Source organism: Amborella trichopoda, chromosome 5 (assembly GCF_054954075.1).
Source record: "Amborella trichopoda isolate Santa Cruz 75 chromosome 5, AtrichopodaSantaCruz75HAP2 v2.0, whole genome shotgun sequence".
Taxonomy (NCBI): domain Eukaryota; kingdom Viridiplantae; phylum Streptophyta; class Magnoliopsida; order Amborellales; family Amborellaceae; genus Amborella; species Amborella trichopoda.
Window position 1 is genome coordinate 41,391,544 of NC_142340.1, and position 15,880 is coordinate 41,407,423.

Genomic DNA, 15,880 nt, shown 5'->3' on the forward strand with positions numbered 1-15,880 from the left:
AAATGAGTCTAACCACCAAAAAACTTTCTTGGGGATGGATTTGAATCCAAAATTTTGCATGTCCATTATCGAACCCACTACGATCATGAACATAAAAACAATAAATAAATAAGTAAAATTTGAGCTCTAAATGGGTCTATTTTGTATTGTTTTCGACTATTCTTTTTAACTCTTCTGAAGTTAACTAATCAATGTTTTTGGCGCTCCAATTTCTTGGATCTGACGCACAAATGAAGTTAATAGTGTGAACTCATGCGTAAGCCGGTTCACCAAATACTTTTCTTTCAAAACATACTATGATCCATATGACCATTGAAAATCTTAGATGGCAAGCGTAATCACAATGCCAGATACATCCAATCGATAGATATCCACTGGAGCCATAATGAGATATCATGAGATGACCAAGCAGGAAGTCCATTTCTCTTTCCATCACCATCCATTCATCGATTGGACAGCTCTAGATGCTCATGACCATACATTTCTATGATCTATGGATCATGGATTCGAGTATATGTTTCCATTTAGCTCAGTAAGGTAAAGAATTGGTCTCCATGATTACGCGGGTTCTAATGTAGACTTGATCCCCTCTTATTGACTTGTACAAAATAATGGAAGATGCTATACCAAACCCTATGATGTTATTATATTTTATGACGAGAAATGCCATAGCATGCTCGTTGACATGACTATTGATCATATTATACTAGTGATAGATCATTTTATGAAAACAAACTTCCTCACCTAAAACTCAGAGCAACTTTTATGTCTAAAAAATTGGGGATGTAACTTCTTTGAACAACCCCCTAATCTCAATGAAATATGATATGCATATATTTAAAAATAAAAAATAAACAAAAACAATTATATTTGTCTAATATTCGATAGCTCAAATTCAATCTGGCCTGATAGACATACAAAGTGAGGTATTCTAAGTGGTATACATCATCTCTCTCTCTCTCTCTTTTTATTATATATATATATATATATATATAGTGTGAGACTTTAATGAAAAGTAGGCCAATAATAACAAGAAAATGTGGTACGACGATTGTTGACTTGATAGATATTTCAAGATTATATGCTCCTGCGGGAGCACATCATACACTAACTCCCTTGATTAAAGCCTTGATGCATTGTCAGGATCTCAAACTTTGGAGTAGGAACCAACTTCAACAGTTAAATAAACAAGTAAATAAAAAGATGCACATTATATATATGCGTGGAAAAATAACCTAGTTAGGCCGGAAAAGATTTGCAGCATTGAAACCACATTTATGACACTTTTTGAATGTGCATTTTACTTTTGATTGTTTAGAGCCTAGGCTTTGTACAAATTGCACCCCTCACATAATGCTTCTAACGACGATACCAAAACTTTAGATTAAAAAGAGAGAAATCTTCTATGTAGATATTTTGCAGGTGGGAGTATGTACATAATGTGATCCAGCAGGGTACACTAAAGCCCATCTTATTTTAAAAAGTAAAAAGGACTTTAAAATAGGAGGGCCCTTCAATGCAAGTTCCCCTGAAAATTTCTTAATATATAAGAACCACCGATGAGTTCCCTTGCATTGAGACTGCAATGGCTTCAAATTTCAGTCCATTTCTCAATTGCAAGGACTTGGGACCATGAGAAGCATTTGTGACTCTGAGCAATGGAGACCTTCGCAGCTTTTACTTTGGCATTTTAGGTACATTTGTGGATAATATTATGGATCTTCTGTTAATTTTGATTGATTGTTCCATAACTATTTTTTTCAATTTGTTACTGCAAGGAGGCTTCACAGCTACTGGTGGGAAGTTCAAGTTGTTAGCTTTTTTTGAGAGAGAGACGTTAAGGGAGTAAGAAGTTTGAAGTTGAACTTTTTTGAGAGAGATATGTTAAGGGAGTAAGAAGTTTGAAGTCGAACTAAAAGAGATTAAAGCTCGTTTAATGCATGCTATGGAGTAAAAAGAGTATCTACTGCACACTTTTATTTTCGGTACATTTCAAGTCTTAGAAAATAGTGCGTTTTGTAATGTTATCTAATAAAAAAATCGGCATAAAAAAGAACATCCCGAGTCGTCTCTCTCTCCACTCTTCCCACCTTCATCCCTCCTCCGCCTCTCTCTTAACACTTTCTCTCTCTACTCTTCCCACCTTCATGCATCCTCCGCCTCTCTCTAATACTCCCAAAGATAGCACAAAATACCTCAATGAATATTAACACAAACTGCCAATACCATGAATTGGAGTAGAAAACCCCAACCTGGTACCTGTGTCAACAAATTTATATGAATTCATAAATCTAGATCTTGTGTCAAGACGGCGAATTGGGACTCCAAATGCTTCCAAACAACACAAAGCATGTGCAATTACCCAAAAAACACAAGGTATGTGCTCCTTTGAACTCATCCACTGTGAATCATTAAATTAGAAAAAAAAAAAATGGATTCACAATTAAAATGCTCAGGTATAAGCAAAATCAGCATTGATATGAATTTTTATAAGATCCAAGTAAGCTTCTCATAAAGTTAAATCATTCTATGTAGGCATGTTTTCTCTCTAACGTTCATGTTTTCTATGAACCCTTTGCGGATGCTTGCTTAGGCCTTCGTTATAGACGTAGAGGGATGGCAGAGAAGAGAAGGGTTCATGTTTTCTATGAACCCTTTGCGGATGCTTTCTCTCACACCCATGCACTCTCTCTCTCTATGCACTAGGGCTCTCATACCGCTGTACTCTCTCTACATAGGCTCTCGTACCCCGATGTTTTATCGCTCTACAAATTCCTCTACCCCAATTTGTATTGTAGCCCTCTTACCATCAACTCTCATATCATTAAGTCCTCACTCGTCAAGCCCTTGAAGCTATTTCATGTATGTTTTTTATTGTTTTTAATTTTCTCATCAATCCAAAAGGGTTTTGGATTGATGGGTTGTTGCAGAAGATTTTTTAGATCAATATTTTTTTAGGATAAATTATCTGTAAATGATGGATTTTTCGGTTTCTTGTTTCTTTTTCACTTGATTTGGTTTCTTATCAGTTTTGGTTTCTCTCTCTTATGTGTCCTTGTTTTTCTGTGGTGCTCTGATTTTAATGCTCTCTCTATGATGCTTTGATTTTTCATTTAGCATCAGTAGCTCTGTAAATCTTTGCGTTAAGCTTTTTTTATTTTTCATTTACCGTTTATTCATGCAAGATCTCTGATCAAATGCGATATAAACCTTGAACAGTATCTGAACGTTGTTATTATTGATCAAATGTGATTGACACTATAGAAATCAATGAAACTATAGAATTTAGATCAATGGATTGATTGTTTATGACTAGTTGTTGTTCCTTCTTAGGAATGCACATTATTCATTACTCAAGTAGCTATTCCTTACTCAAATAGCTATTCCTTCTTAAGGATGTAACATGGAGCATTGTTGTGGTATCAAAATTGCTGTCGTTAGAAGGCACTGCTTTCTCATCCAGCAGGTTAGCAGTGCAGTTCATAACTTGGGGGTAAGAGCCAAGTTGCTTTGAACCAATGTTTGTTCACAGGATTGCCTTGTGAATACCATCAGGAACTGGAAATCTTGCCAACCAACGAAATGTCATATTCTCACAAGCTTAATAGAGTTGGAGTTATAAATCCATTTTAGGGTATTATTATATTTCTTTTGTTGTGGTTTTTACTATTTCATTGGATTGATAGAGGTTGTTATTTGGTTTAAGCAATGAATCTGGTTTAGCTATTTTAATTGGCTTGGAGTTATTTGGATGATTGTTTAGTGGAATTGGCTCCTCTTTGGGTGATGTCTTTCTTTAGATTTTTGATTTGTAGATGAAATCTTAGTTATTCTTTTCATTATTTCCATCTTGAATTTACTGGAGCCATTTGGTCTTGATTTTCATGGAAGAATTGATGTGTAGTTCACATAAAACAAGAGTAGGCAAAGTGATTGGTTAAATTCATATCTAAAACAGCTTCCATTTAACCCGTTCAAGTCATTTACTTCATTGGATATGTAGAAGTTCTATTAGGTATTTTTTTCTTCTTTATGTTTTAATGTTGTTACTTTTCTTGTTAAATGTTTTTAATTGTTAGTATGATGAAAGTTTCAATTGCTATTTCAAGGATAAATAATCAGGGAGTCAATTGCCTTAGAGCCAAATGGGCCTCCATGACCTTTTTGTCTTATGAATGGGAAAATATCCCCTGAACTTCATCTCCTAAAAAGCATCAGTCAAGTTCACAATCTTGTTATTGTTAATCAGTGAAAACCGTTTTTAGTACATCTTATGGCTTGATTGTTCTCTCATTGTATACAAGGTCCTATTTACCCTTGTGTTTTTGCTATCAAGTTCTCCATTTCTTGCGAAGCTATGTGAATGTGAGATTATACTAGTTTGTGTTTTAGATCATTGTGGAAGAAGACTTGCTTAATGAGGTGTGGCAATAACTTCCAAAGAGAAGCTAAAGCTTCAGGGTAGTCTCAATATGGAAGTATGAAGATTTGTTATCTGTTTATTGCATAATGCCATTGAGTAACGGCTTTTTATTGAATTTCACTAGGCATGCCTGCTGCTCCAGCAACTCATTGTAATTTTCATCTGAATGAGTTGCGTTTTTTTTTTTTTCATTTTATATAAATTAAAGTTGTGATTTCCACCTTTAACTAGGAACTGATCATCTCTGGTTTGTAGGATGCATTATGATCTATCTCATGATGAGAGGCACTTAGTTACATAGACCTTGCATTCTTTATATATTTCTACAGAAGGCCTCTATTCTGAAATGCCTAGATTTCAAAAGTTGAGCTCTGTGATGTTGGTTATATTGTATCTGAACCTGTTACCCTCGCAGTAGTTTTACTGGTTAGAAGAATATAATGCAAGATCGTTAGATCAAAATGCCCAAAAGGAATTGGTTAGTACCCATTTGTATGAAGAGAAATTGGTTACATATATCATTTGGCATTTTGATAATTTTGACCGTAGTATCTTTAGACTTGATCATGATTACTTATATGTTAAGGGACTAATAATTATCCTAGATTACTTTCTTTGGGCATTTAAAATAGAAAATTATATTTTTGGTAGAGCATTGCAAGATTCTGGTGATGGAATAACAATAGTGCTTGCTGGTTTCCTGAGTTTGTAAACCTGAATTCTGTCAAACTAAGAATTCACCGTATTAGAAACAATTGTTAATATAGTATTTTAGTTCATCACTATTGGTCAACATTATTTGGTGTTGGAGTTTTATGGGAGCGTTACAGGAAATGCTTGCATGGAGGTCCAGAACATTGAGATTGGAGGTCCAGAACATTGAGATTGAATACCATAGTCATGTTGTCATGAACGATCTTATCTCTAGAAAAATATACTTGATAGGTATGTCCAATTGCTTTTTTCACATAGAGGTATTTTCCCACTGATGTTTACCATGTACTTGTTGTATGATTATAGAGACAAATGTAAGTATTTGCAAAAATATGTATGTTTATGTACATGATCAAGTGATTAGAAGGTTCTGGAGATAATATATGTCTGATGACTTTAGGCTCTTTATGTTCTCTACATACCGGTGATGGATGGCTGTGAAATCCATAAAAGCCCATAATAGGGTTCTGGGCACCATATTGATTGATCATGATGCATCATCTTGTTATAAGGAAAATCACATAACATCAATTTGTATTTTCACTAGTAGATTGTATAATATTAAGACAATTTTGTTAGGTCAGCAATGAAATTTAAACATTGGGACATTTTGTTGCGGCCCTCAATGCCCCAACCACCAAACAATGAGCCCAAATCCCTTGTAAATTGTATATATTCTTGTGTTACTTCATGAAAAACTATAGGTTAGGAAATGCTCATTGTTTGATACTTTAAAATCATGACTTACTTCGAGGTATTCTGGTTGGCAATCCAGGTACTTAGAACTTACTTAACATTTCAGGAGGTTATCAAACGCAGAAACTAGGAACTTCTTTAACTTCATAGGAAGTTATCAAAAACAGAAACCATGAACTTCTATCTTCCCAGCAAGGAGGAAGTTCCAATTTACAGTTCATGAACTTACTTCTAGTTATCAAACAGGCCCTTATAAAACCTTTACATGGGAACTCTTTGGCCTAAGTACTCTTATAAAACCTTTACATGAACTTTGGTTACTTAAGGTATCTACTAAAATTTAAAATAAGAAAATATCATGTATGTGTGGTAGTTGATATTGTATGGTGGGTGTTCATCTTTAACAAAATGCTTGATCTTCAATAAATTGCTGTTTGCTTTTATATATTTTTGGTTAGTTTACAAGTGTTGTTCAATAAAATATCGATCAGTTGTGTTGTTCAAAACCTGAGAATTTTTTTAATTATTTTATTAAAATGATGGTACATTTTGTTATATTGGATTTTGGAATAAACTTACATAGTAAGGGAGATATTTCTTTGTTAGTTTGTAAGTTTGATACTATGATGTATTTCGTTCCTCTAAGAAGGCTCCCTGTGTATTAATCAATCTCTACAATATAAAACATTTATGGAAAATTGTTCCATATGGCCTGGACCACATTTCTACAATATGCGGTCTGGAGGTTTAAAGCATCCATCTTAAAGATGGATGTAAATAGGCTGTCCATCAAAAAACAAGTGTAACTAACGGTCCAACTGCTTTTTTAGGACAATTATTATTTTAAGTATTGGTGTGGTTTCTATAATGTTGCAACCTTAAACAATCCAATTAAGGCACACATCCAAATTTTTGTTTTAACATGTAATTTTAGTGTAGAAAATTAGGATTAACTGAAACTCTATTTTTTAAGCTAATTATAAACTTTTAAACTCCAAAAATAGTCAAAATAAAATAGATCTATAAATATATGAAAATCTTGAGAATGGACGGTCTAGATAATATTGCAAGATGCACTATTTTTGGAACTCAAAATCTTTGTTACTTTCGTATTTATATGTCTTGATATTGAGATGATTATTTAAAGGTTTTTTCAACAATAAAACAACACTGTCCGATGGATTTTTGAGGTGCACCTATAATTCTACATTTTAAGGTTGCAACCATATATAAACTTTTTACTTTAAGTATTCAATTTTATTTTATTTTTTCATATTCATGATCTCTTTGTTAAAGATTATATATTTTTTTAAAATTAGTATTCAATTATATTTAAAAAATATACTTATTGCCGAGCTCACATTTCTACGATATGGGGGATGGCAACATAGAAACCCTGTCCAACACACACACACATACACATATATAGGTGCCTCATCTTGTAGGTGCCTAGTTAATTCATCCATAACTAAGATAAAGAGGTAGGGGTTCAATGCTGACCTTGATATAGACCTATTGTCACCTCACTTATCTCTCCACTAGTTGTCCGTACACTAGGTAGTGCTCCATCGTAGTTATATCTTACGAAGTCGATGTAGTGACTAGAGACAATTTTCTTTTTTAACACCCATCAAATCAAATATCGAGGTGCTCTATTATAAGCTTTCTCCAGATCAATAAAGACCATGTGGAGGTCTTTTCCCTTCGCCCTAAACTTCTCAATCAGTTATCTAAGTAAGAAAATACCTATAGTTGTTGACCTTTCTAGCATAAAAGCAAATTGGTTTTTATATATACTAGTTTTATGCCTTAGTCATTGCTCAATGACTCTTTTTCAGAGCTTCAGAGTATGACTCATAAGCTTGATCCCTCGATAATTTGCATAATTATGTATGTCTCATTTGTTCTTGTAAAATACAAGAACATAAAATATTAAACATAAAATACAATATACTAAATATATATACAAGATATTATACCTTGCGTTCCCTTACATATGGATTATACATTCCATGTCGATTACATAATTTCCTTAGCAAAACAAATGGTCATAATTGGGTCCTTCCTCTGTCACAAAGCCAACGACAAGTGTTTGTTTTCTATATAGTGAGGACAATTAGAACACCAACCTAAAAATTGACCTCTGAGTGTCATATTTTTAGTGTGTCGACACCCGCCAAAAACCATAGCATATTAATGTTACCTCAAGTACTATTTTAAGGAAAAAACATGAATTCCTTTGTGGAGATAGTGGAAATAGGGCAAGACTGGCTTGAGCCCACCTCAAATCGTTTTAAGGCTAGGGCTAGTTTGGGCTTGAAACCTTTGTGTTTAGTAATGAGCCCGAGCCCCCCATAAAACCAAAATCTATTTTATTCCAATTATTTTTTTGGAATTAGTTTATAGGTCAAACTTGCCCAAGCTTCAAATCACGAAGAAATTCTCTAAAACTTTAAACATCCAACCATGTGATGCTATGATCTCTCCAAGAAAATAAATGAAAGAGAAACCATGAATCTATAAAATTAAGAAACTAGATAAAATTAGGGGCACAATTTACAGGGGAAAAGAAAATAAAAAATAAAAAAAAGCACAAGATAAAATAAAAATCATGGTCTATTCGAAAGTTGGACTATGCAATCAAGCACAATGTATATATATTAAACATTTTCTTATTTTTCTTATTCTTACACCGGTAAGACCACTCACAATGTCCAATCGCAAGATCATTCACTTACTACCACTATTCAATAGAATTCGTTAAATACAAACCTTAACTCATTGCTTTATCGGAATAAATAGCTCAACACAAAAATAAACTTTAAATAAGTAAAATTGCAGGAGCTTACCTCAACCGGGCTTGGTACAGCCCACGTCGAGTCTCTACCTTCTGATGGTGCTTCGGATCTATGATCGGTATTTTGATCCTCCTACTTATGGCAGAACCCTCTCAAATGCATATGGCTCTCGATCTAGAAGCAATTATCGAATACCTCAATGCCTACGTCTTGCTCAAGCGATGAGAGATAGAAATCAAGGACAGAGGGAGAGATCTACTAGCTAGGGGATGCCCCCCTTTGCTACCCACAAATCAAGAACCAATCCTAGCTTGGGAGTGTGCCCCTTTAGAAACTCAAGAGAGAGAGAGAGAGATACTAGGTAGGGGCATGTCCCTTAGGTTTTCTTGAGAGAAAGAGATATTGCTACGTTGGTGCGTGCCCCTCTTGTCAATTAAGGAAGACAGAGAGAGAAATCCTAGGTTGGGGCACGCCTCCTGTTAGATAGATCTTTTAAAAGAGAGAAAGAATTCTTAGAGAGAGAAGAGGGAAGAGATGTAGAGATTTAGTAAAGGGGGAGAGTCACCTTTTGATAGATTTTTTATGCCTTAGGGTTTGCCTCAATTTATAGTGTCAAATATTGACCGTCAATCTAAGGAGACTTGTGGGATAAAAGATTTGAGTCATCCATTTCTTAAATCCACTGTCAAGATTTCGAAAAGATGCTAGAATCTTATCCTCCATTTCTAAACCTATTCCCATCAAATACTTAAACAAAGAAAATACTTATTAGACTTCTCTTTTATGAATATTCATTCCTTATTTATATAATCTTGTATAAAAATCTCTTACACTTTTCATCTTGAATTTTCAACCTTCTTTCAATTTAAAACTTCCCAAAAGATAAACCTCAATTTCGATGCCTTGAACTTCAAGGAAATTAAAAATAGAAAGCAACACTCCTCTGAGTGGGACGTGCCTCCCATGGTGACCATGGGAGGTCTCCACAAAGTCCCATGTATTTAATTTAAGGTGGGTCCCATTCCTCATGGTGGATCCCCTATTTATTTATTAAATATTAATTTGATTTTAGAATATTTAGAAATAGAACTTTATTTCTCTTGTGTTATTTAAAACATTGATAATTGATTTTATCCTATATTATAAATTCAAATGACAAAAATAAAATATCAAGATAAATTCAAATAAGTATTCTAAAAATAACATATAATATACATTGATTAAAACTAATTAATTTTGATGGGAATTGGATCTGTATAGGTCTAGGAATTATCAATATGTCTAGGAATTTTCAATCTACCGAAGCACTCCACCTTCAACTATGGACCACGATCCACACTAGCTTTCTCAAACTGATCCAGCAGTTTCCATGGCCCACAACCCACTATAGGGGCTCATGATTGGACCGCAAAAGTTAGCCAATATGCTTGGTGACATAATCACAGTATGTGGATTTCAGGTTCTCTCGTAGAGACAAACCATGGTCCCACGACCATGATGTAACCACGATCCTGTGGTGCATAGGGGTAATCTCTCGCGCATGTACACGCTTCACCCTTACTGGTAGATCACTATCACTATATGGTTATCTATATACATGTCGTATGATGATATTAAGATAAGGTTTTAGCCCTGTCTCTAAAGGCTAGTCGTCATAAGTAACGGTCTCACAGTCCCTCAACTCTCACTCGGGTATACTTTGACCTCATCAAAAGCTAATTCACTAAACTTTTCTTGGTTTTATCTCTATGCCCAGGTACCTTGGGTTTTTCCAACTCGACTGACCAAACACATCGAACCTATTTCGAGTATCGAAAATTCTCACGTGCTTACCATATTTGAATGAAGCAAGTCCAGTCCATTTTCACTTCCAATAAGATCTTCTGGCCAAAACCCTAACTAACCCTAGTTATTTAAGAAAAAAAAGTAACAACTACTTAATTAAAGAAATCTAACCTTCTAAAACACCAAGAAAACTATCCTCTAAACAAAACAATAAAAATATAAAATAATAATAATAATAATTGTGAGAGGTAGGAGGAGAGGGAGTGAGAGAGAGAGAACGAGCTTCAATTGAGAGTAGAGAGATAGGAGAATCATAGCGAATTGGAAAAGAGAAAGGTTCATTTGAGATGAGAGAGAGAGAGAGCTTCAACTGAGACTAGATAGATAGGTCCATAGAATCATAACCAGTGGCAAGAGAGAGCTTCATGAATGAGAGAGAGAGAGACAGAGAGAGAGAGAGAGAGAGAAAGAGAGGGTTTAGATTAGTTTTATCGAGAGAAGCTCACGCGCCTAGGGTTTCAGAGAGAGTGTGAGAGTCTCAGGCGGCTATAAAGTTAGAGTGGTAATTGGACAACTGGACTGCAGTTATATCTAGGGTTTTGAATGTGAACATTGCAGATGCAGCTCTTGATCCTGCAGTTCAAAATAACTAGCAGAGCAAAGCCTTTCTACATCAAGGAACACACCCATAATAAACTAATAAATAGAATAAGGAAAAGCCATGAATCTGTGGTCGAGTTTCTTCTAACCCTGCAATGTTGGGGCAGTAGAAGAGGCACCAGCAAGCAATTTGGAGAAGTAAAAGAGAATATGAGGCATTCAATTAATTTTTTAGCACGTATAGGATGCTCCCGAACATTATACACTTGTACTTGGGCAAAAGAGCTACTTCCGAGGATCTTTTTAGGTCTTACATTTTGCAATCTAGTTTAATACTAAACACAGATCTGACCATACAAAAATTTGAGAGTCTTTTGTCATTCTAACTCTACATACGATTTTACCCGAGGGAGTGTACAAACAATATGCTGCCATGGTAGCATTTAGTCGGTGGCTTTAATCTTATGTCAATGTCCAAGTATTTGTTGGGGATACAGAGAGCTTATCTCTTGATATGAGCCCTAATTCCATTTAAGAATATTGAAATTATTGCTCGTTTGCAGTAACAGACTACAAACATAGAAAGATACACCGAGGATAAGAAAAAAATATTAAAAGACGAGAAAAATAATGCAGAAAATTAAAAAAAAACAAAACACAAAGATTTACATAGTTCGACAATATACCTAAGAATTCATAGATTTCAACACACATAAAGTAACACACATGGAAGCCAATAAATCATAGATTTCACTGTGCTCAAACCAACAGTCCAACTTATTCAAAGCACTCCAGCATATAGAAAATATAGATGTAAAACATGGATGATAAAGTCTCTCAAGAGTCTTCATACTGCACTCAAACAGCACTTAAAGGCTGGAAACACACCTCTCTCTCTCTCTCTCTCTCTCTCCAGCATAAAGAACACATAGATGAAGAACACAGATGATAAAGTCCATCAAGTGTCTTCATACTGCACTCACATAAAGCTTAATCCTGGAAACACCCTCTCTAACACACACTAACTCTCTCTCTCATACCTCTATATTCTCTCTTTCTTCTTTGGCAGCTCCTTGGACCCTCATAGTGAGATAGAATAAGAAGGCAGCCATGAATACAGCTACCCCACAAAGCAGGCCGACGAGCCAGGATATGTTATGCGGCAGAGAAAGCAGCACTTGAAGTGGGAAAGCCATGGCAAAAAGGCCTATTCCAGACCTAGGAGGCCCTTCATGACCACCATTCCTGTAATGGAATGGGGGATGAAGACTATAAGAAGAACAAGCTCCACTGATATCATAAAAATGACCAGGTAAATATTCAGTAGCGCCGTTAAGACATATATCTGGTTAGATTTAAGTGGAAGTCTCATGGCCAAGGCAAAGGCGGATGGTGCCATGGCTACGGCCAAGGGGGCTATAGCTTTGTATGTGGGCTTTATGTCTACCGGAGCACGCATTTGGTTGGTAGATTCAGGAGAAAATGGTCCAGATTCTGGGGACGATTGGACGGAGTCTGACCCAAAATTGTGGTGGTTGTCGACGAAGTTCGGAGGCTTGCACTTATCTGAGGGATTAGATGTGGTGGCAAAAATCTTGGTTGTCAGATCATCATCAGGAAACGCATCATGGCTTCTGAATCCTTTGGTTTTGGGGCTCGAATTGGTCGAATCCGGTTGTGTAGTGGACTCATCCTCCTGCAAGAAGAGTGAGAGAAGAGATTGAAGAGAGAGAGAGAGAGAACGAGAGTGAATTTTGTCAATACCTGTTCTGGTGGAGGAGTAGAGAAAAAATGGCGCAACGCATGGAAAGCTGAAGCCATTGGATCCGGTGTTAAGAATCTGAGGACTGTGTTGTGTTAGATTGTGAAGAAGTGCGGAGATTGGAGGAGGTCCAAGTCTTTTTATATGTAGTTTCCCCCCGAGAGTGTGAATTTGGAGGAAAGACTTTTCCGTTTGGTTCGCGCACGTAAGATGAAAATCAACTGTGAAAATATCTTTACATTAATTAATTGTCAATTAGTATGAAAATATGCATTAAAACTAATTGGTATGAAATATTCTCATGCGTGACAGTAAAAGAGAATTTTTCCATGTGAAACTGTTTCACGCGAATCAAATGTTCTTTTGTTATTTTTTTTTTTTAAGAAAATTTTGGGATATAGTTTAGAATCATCAACCATTATTTTGGGGGGGAGGGGGGCGGGGGCGGGGGCGGGGGCGGGGGCGGAGGGGTAAATTCAGGGTGCCTTTTCAATTTTCCAATTTTAATTCAGGTTGGTGGGTGTTACCTATGTGGAAGTACTTAGGCGACTGACCGAATAGAAAGCCAGGAGAGAGTGATTGAATCTGTGCGTGCCCTCGCTTTGCCTTGTACATTGCCCTGCCCTCTAGGGACAGTGTCCTAAAAATATTCCTAGGTTGGTTTTTGCTTGAGGGATCAAATGTACATTTTGTCCCATGAAGCACAAAATTTTATAGTTCTCTCCTGACATTGAATGTTTTCCATAGTATATATATACTTTTATCATCGACCGAAAAAGACCAATGAGGGGATTGTTTCCTTTTCCCTCATTTTCTATTACATTTTAATGATATTAAGAAATGGATGGCATCATTTTATTGTAATTTATTGGATCTCGTTACAACAATCATCCTCAATCTCACCCCAATGTTTTCATCTCTCACCAAGAATGTGAACATTCCCCCTCGCCCACCAAAACGGAGAAATTATTAGTATATTGATAAATATAATTAAATCTTATTAAGTTTTGAAAAGTATGTTAAGATGTTATGGAATCTTAATAAGGGCGTCGTTTATATAAGGTGTCAAGCTTTTTTTATTTTCTTCTTTTTGACAAAATTATGTAATTTTATCAAAACAAGCTAGTTATAACATTAAATCAGGGAAAAAAACTCAATATGTACATACTGCCTTGTTGATTGGCGTTCCTATAAGGTGTCAATCTTATACAATCAAAGTAACACACCTCAAAATCTTGCTAGAAGACGCGGCTCTGGTGTAGTAAATCCTTATGACGACCTAAAAAACTATTTTTACCCGTAATTATGAAATTCAAAGCCCTAAAAATAGAATCAGGCAGATCTATAAATGCTTAAAAGTTTTCAACATAGGCATTCTAAATAATATATTTTATGATGCACTATTTTTAGGATTTTTAAAATACCTCATATTTTCAGTTCTAGAGGATTGAGAAGATCAATTGGGGTTTTCTAAGATGACATTTTCGGGTAGATTTTGAGTTGCACCTTACTTCTATAACATAAAATTAGCACCTTATATATACTTTTTCAATACTTAATTGTGATATCACAAGAAAAAACATTTAGAAAGTTCATCCCTTACTCTCTTTTTTTGGTAATTTAGTGGAAAAGACAGGCCCTACCCGTTTTTTCAAGTAGTTTAGGAGTTGGCTTTTCTTTAAAAGGTATTAGCAGGATGGGGTTGGCAAGTGAGAATGAAAACCACAACGTAATGAATAAGGTGTGGGGTACTACCACCACGACACCCGCACCTTTCCAAGAGTGCATCCCTTCAAATGCATATAAACGCCATAGCCCCAAAAGACAACACAAAAATACTTCAATTTGTAGGGAGTCAAGTTTAGAATTATACAAGAAAAATCCTTTTCTCTCCATGTATATGTTCCTAGATTCTCCTCGAAGTAACCTATCTCTTGATTTGCAAGTAGCATATTGTTGCTTCTTCATTTTGGAATATATAAACTTTTTCCTTTTCATTTCTATCGTGCTGTTCTAGACCACGGAAAATAACTATCTTATAGAAAGCTGGTAAGTAAAAGTATATCATGATAATATATGGAAGTATTACCTCTATTGGCTTTCGTCTTTCCCATATAAATAAGGTATTATTTTAAAAATTCATTATCATATTATATTTTGGTAGTATATACAATGAGACCATTTACTTTTGATATAAGGTTACAACCATCCGATGTGAAGTTTGATAGTTTCAGCATGACACAAAGGTCAAGAAAATTTCTTTTGAAGTTTGAGCTAGGTCAATAGAATAAATGCAGCCACCTAATTTTACATCCAATGGTCTAGATTAATTGTGACTACCTTGAACCAAAAGTAAACGATTTCATTCTATATTTTTTCTTATCTTTTATTTTAATAAATTTTGGTGATAAGTTTTTCTGAAAATTCCCCTACAACGAAGTGTCATGATCGGAAGTAGTGAATAATGCGATGACTTTTGTTATGGAATGTCTAAATAATTTCTTTTGAATTTCCGACAAATACGAGCATTGGACCTTGAATGTCCAAGGTCAACGCTTACCTCTCAATACATAAGTTTTGCAAGGTGAGGGTCTCGGCTTTGGATCGTCAAAGTAACCGATCATCAGGCTTTCAAGTCAAAAAATGAGTTAGAATATTCAAGGTCCGAAGTTATAATTTAAAACTATTTTCTTCAAATCTACTAGACCTCATCACATTAGGTTTTGCTCTAGAGGTTGAAATTCAGCATTTTGGAAAAAGTAGATAATTGAAAAAATTAACCTAAGCTGGCAATAAAAGTATATCGGCAAATTAATAAATTGGTAGTTAATGTCAAAACATTTAAGGCAAGAACTCCAGACAAAAATGTAAATTACGAGATTAGTCAAGTTAAAAAAAATCTTGATTATTTATTTCAGAATTGACTAAAAAAACAAGGACGAAATATGGGGTATGTATAAAAGATATAAATAAAATTACAATTTTCTGTTATCGTGAAACTGCACTCCGTACACGTTCTCTCACTCTCTCCCGTTAGAAAATCATATCTTTATTCATCGCTATTATCAATTAAAAATAAGAAAGCGAGCGGCAATGCTCCTG

General features: G+C 35.1%; 2 long non-coding RNA genes across 2 annotated transcripts; one reads left to right on the forward strand and one right to left on the reverse strand.

Moving 5' to 3' along the window:
- The first annotated feature begins 1,591 nt into the window (after window positions 1-1,591).
- On the forward strand, window positions 1,592-13,058 carry LOC110006440 (uncharacterized). The gene is made up of 3 exons (XR_016055414.1): window positions 1,592-1,694; window positions 1,782-2,376; window positions 12,086-13,058. It is a non-coding gene; the product is annotated as an uncharacterized LOC110006440 (long non-coding RNA).
- LOC148782104 (uncharacterized) lies at window positions 11,735-12,865 on the reverse strand. Its single transcript, XR_016055415.1, has 2 exons — window positions 12,781-12,865; window positions 11,735-12,712 (listed from the first exon to the last, which is right to left on the reverse strand). It is a non-coding gene; the product is annotated as an uncharacterized LOC148782104 (long non-coding RNA).
- Window positions 13,059-15,880: the final 2,822 nt, after the last annotated feature.